The sequence below is a fragment of the Camelina sativa genome, chromosome 11 (genome assembly GCF_000633955.1).
Source record: "Camelina sativa cultivar DH55 chromosome 11, Cs, whole genome shotgun sequence".
Classification (NCBI taxonomy): Eukaryota; Viridiplantae; Streptophyta; class Magnoliopsida; order Brassicales; family Brassicaceae; genus Camelina; species Camelina sativa.
The window spans coordinates 16,784,977-16,789,823 of record NC_025695.1 but is presented as its reverse complement, the minus strand read 5'-3'; positions in this window follow the sequence as shown (position 1 = coordinate 16,789,823).

Here is a 4,847-nt window from a genome sequence, read left to right as displayed (position 1 = left end):
AAACCAACCACTGGACTAAGGGGCTTCCACTATATATCTGTTCACATATCAAATATATTAAAGAAAGTAACAGAAAAAAATGTAAAATATATTGAATATGTCAGAAAATACGTATCATCTTCAAGAACACAAATAATAACAAAAGAGATAAAAATGGTACACTAGATTTACAGTACTGTACCGCTAGTTGTCTGCTTTCTATCTTCGATACTCATAGGAAACTGCAAAGAATATAAATAAAGAAAACCCCTAAGACAAGCAAAGCAAGCATGAGCCAAAAATTTCCTTTAATAAAACGTTTTTAGATAACCATATTTACGTTCACAGACTCGAACATACATTTGCAGCATTAACCCTGCGTTCACATAATGGATCATATATTTATATTTACTTAGATACTTCATATATCTGTTATATTAAGATTTGTCTCCACTATGTTGGTGTTTTGAATAAGTCAATGTTTTCCAAGTCCTAGCTTGTTTGAAGGAGTTGATTGAGTCTTTTATTGTTTCAATGAAAGATTTAGAACAAGAATGTAAAGAATTACTCTCTTTATTCAGCAAAAGGAAATCTTACACAAAAACCTTAAAGCTTTCTCTCTCAAGTTCTAAAACTTCTCTCTCTAAACTCATAGGTTTACCACAAGCTTTGGCAACTCTATATATAGAGATAGTTCTCATAAAACTATTTGGGATTAGATATCTCCTAATCTCATTAGAACTTATTACAACTGTTTATTCTAGATGTCTCCTAAAATAACTCTAATCCTAATCTTTATTAGGATTACTTCTTCCGCAAGTCACACTTCAAGCTTAGCCCAACAATCTCCCCTCTAAGCTTGAAATCCTTCTTTGACAGTTCATGAACTCCGATGAGGTTCCTCATATTCTTGAATTTGATCTTGTCGAGAGCCTTGGTTAACACATCAGCCTTCTGTTCGATCCCGGGAACATGTACCACATCAACTTGTCCATTTTCAACACACTCCCGTATGAAGTGATATCTTCGGTGAATGTGTTTGCTGCGACCATGGAAGACAGGATTCTTTGTGAGAGCAATGGCAGACTTGTTGTCTACACAAATTGTTATTTTCTCACACGTTGTTCCAGTAATCTCAGCGAGTAACTCTTGTAGCCAAATGGCTTGCTTAGCAGCTTCTGTTGCTGCCATAAACTCGGCTTCACAAGAGGATAGCGCCACCACCTGTTGCTTCTGAGAACACCATGTGATAGGACATTCATTGAGATAAAACACATGACCAGCAGTACTTCTCCCATCATCCACATCCACACTATGACTGCTGTCACTGTATCCTATTAGTCCTGTTTGAGTTCCTGGTTTGAAGTGTAGACCATAGCCAGAAGTGCCTTGAAGATATCTCAGAATCTGCTTCAGTGCGGCTCCGTGTGATTCTCTAGGTTCCTGCAAATAACGACTCAGAATTCCAACAGAGTATGATAGGTCTGGTCGAGTATGGAGCAAATATCTCAGACAGCCAATACTTCTTCTATAAGCTCGTTCATCAATGCGCTTTGGATCTTGAGTTTTTGAAAGCTCCAGACCCGGTTCCATTGGCAACAAAACAGAGTTACACTCACTCATTCCGGTCTCTTCAAGAATTTTCTTTGCATACTTTTCCTGTCTTAACACGATCCCGTTCTCACTTTGGCAAACCTCAATGCCAAGATAGTAGGTGAGTCTTCCTAAATCACTCATTTCGAATTTTCCAGCCATCTCATTCTTGAAATCAGAAATCAGTTTCAATGATGAACCTGTGACAAGAAGATCGTCTACGTAGACTGCCACAATCAGAAGATGTTCATTGTTCTGTTTTCTGTAAAGAGATGGTTCTTTACTGCATTTTTCGAATTTTAGCTCACTGAGAATGCTGTTAAGCTTGATGTTCCAGGCACGAGGTGCTTGTTTCAGTCCGTAGAGGGCCTTATGTAGCTTGTACACCTTTTCTTCATGGTCTTTCACGACAAACCCTTCTGGTTGAGTGACGTAGACATCTTCTTGCAAGTCTCCGTGGAGGAATGCGGTCTTCACATCAAGATGATGTACTTCCCAGCTTCTGGAGGCTGCTAAGGCAAGAATAGAGCGAATTGTTTCGATTCTAGCAACGGGGGCAAAGACTTCTTCAAAGTCGATCCCATGTTTTTGTACATAGCCTTTAGCTACAAGCCTTGCCTTGTACTTGTTTATGCTATTGTCTATGTTCCGTTTTAGTTTAAACACCCACTTCAGGCCAATTGGTTTTACTCCGAAAGGTAGCTCAACTAAACTCCATGTCTTGTTCTTTATTATGCTTGACAATTCATCCTCACAAGCGTCTCTCCATACCTTCAACTCGCTTGCTTCCTGGAAATTCCATGGTTCTTCATTAACTGCTAGTAGAAGAGTTTCTCCTTCTATGTCTGATAACAGGACATAATCATTGAGATAGATAGGCCTTTTAACTTGTCTTGTTGACTGTCTCAACATTTGAGGTTGTTCTTCCACAGTAGCTTGCTCCTCTGCAGTTTCATTATCACTCCCCTCTATGTCATTTTCGTCACCTTCTGTGTCTGCTCCATCTTCTCTGTTTTCTTCTGCGTTTGTTTCATTCTCTGTTCCAGCAGCTGTGTTGAAAACATTACTGATGCTGAGAGTAAATGTGCCTGAATCAGCAGAGTCCTTCTCAGAGTTGTTCCATTTCCAGCTTTTGAGCTCATCGAACACAACATCTCTACTAACCACAACCTTCTTGTTTGAAGGATCAAACAATCTGTATGCCTTTGAGCCTGGTTTGGTACCAAGATATATGAGCATCCTAGATCTATCTTCAAGTTTCCTGAGATGTGGTGTTTCAATTTTGGCATAGGCCACACAGCCAAACACTCGTAGATGCTCCACATTGGGTTTCTTTGCCTTGAATACTTCATATGGTGTTTGGTTGATCAGACTCCTTGTTCCTACTCTATTAATGACATAGGTTGCGTGCCTTACTGCCTCTCCCCACAGATAGTTTGGCATATTTAAATGCTTCAGAAGGCTTCTAGTCATTTCAAAGAGTGTCCTGTTCCGTCTCTCCACAACCCCATTCTGTTGTGGAGTGTATGGTGCTGTGAGGTGTCTGTTTATGCCCTCCTTCTCACAAAATGCTTGAAACTCGTGAGACATGAATTCTCCTCCTCGGTCTGTCCGGAATGTCTTGATTGTGGTTCCAGCTTCATTCTCAACTAGTGACTTGAAGATCCTGAATTTTTCAAACGCTTCATTTTTCTCTTTTAGGAGAATAGACCACATATACCGTGAATGATCATCGATCAGGACAAAGACATAACGTTTTTGTGCAGCTGTAGGAGGTGTGATTGGACCGCAAAGATCTCCGTGAATCAGTTCCAAGGTTTGTGTTGCTCTAAAAGGTGTTGCTTTGGGAAATGTTTGTCTTGTCTGTTTTCCAAGTAGACAAGAAGCACAAGTGTCCTTTTCTGTTGGTGCACTAGGGATTCCAGTAACTAGCTCTTTCACAACCATCGTTTTTATAGTGTCAGTGCTAATGTGTCCTAGTCGTGCATGCCACAAGTTTGAATCTGATGAGGTTGTAAGTTGCAGGCACTTTGTGTTTTCAACTTCCAATTTTACCTTGTACAATCTGTTTCTCGACCTTGTTGTTTTAACCAATAGATGTCCATCTCTGTCGTGTATAGTGAGGAGGTCTTCTTTCATTCTTACGTCGCAACCTGATTCCGTTGCTTGTCCCAAGCTTATGATGTTACTTTTTAACCCCGGTATGTAGTAAACGTCTACAAGCTTCTTTCTTTCTCCTCCTCTTGTAATAAACAGAATTGATCCTTTCCCTTTTATGTCTATGTGAGAGTCATCACCAAATCGAACTCGTCCTGTGACCATAGGGTTCATTTTGAAAAACAGAGTATGGTTTCCGGTCATATGATTACTGGCTCCATTGTCCAAGTACCAAGTATTCTCTGAGCAGTCTTCTTCAAAATCCATAGGTTTCACATTTTTTTCATTTAGGTACACTACCTCATGCATCATCAAAGAGTCGGCTTCATGGGTGTTGTCTTCTTCTTCCTTTTTGGCGCTTTCCNTGAAACTCGTGAGACATGAATTCTCCTCCTCGGTCTGTCCGGAATGTCTTGATTGTGGTTCCAGCTTCATTCTCAACTAGTGACTTGAAGATCCTGAATTTTTCAAACGCTTCATTTTTCTCTTCTAGGAGAATAGACCACATATACCGTGAATGATCATCGNAAACACAACATCTCTACTAACCACAACCTTCTTGTTTGAAGGATCAAACAATCTGTATGCCTTTGAGCCTGGTTTGGTACCAAGATATATGAGCATCCTAGATCTATCTTCAAGTTTCCTGAGATGTGGTGTTTCAATTTTGGCATAGGCCACACAGCCAAACACTCGTAGATGCTCCACATTGGGTTTCTTTGCCTTGAATACTTCATATGGTGTTTGGTTGATCAGACTCCTTGTTCCTACTCTATTAATGACATAGGTTGCGTGCCTTACTGCCTCTCCCCACAGATAGTTTGGCATATTTAAATGCTTCAGAAGGCTTCTAGTCATTTCAAAGAGTGTCCTGTTCCGTCTCTCCACAACCCCATTCTGTTGTGGAGTGTATGGTGCTGTGAGGTGTCTGTTTATGCCCTCCTTCTCACAAAATGCTTGAAACTCGTGAGACATGAATTCTCCTCCTCGGTCTGTCCGGAATGTCTTGATTGTGGTTCCAGCTTCATTCTCAACTAGTGACTTGAAGATCCTGAATTTTTCAAACGCTTCATTTTTCTCTTTTAGGAGAATAGACCACATATACCGTGAATGATCAT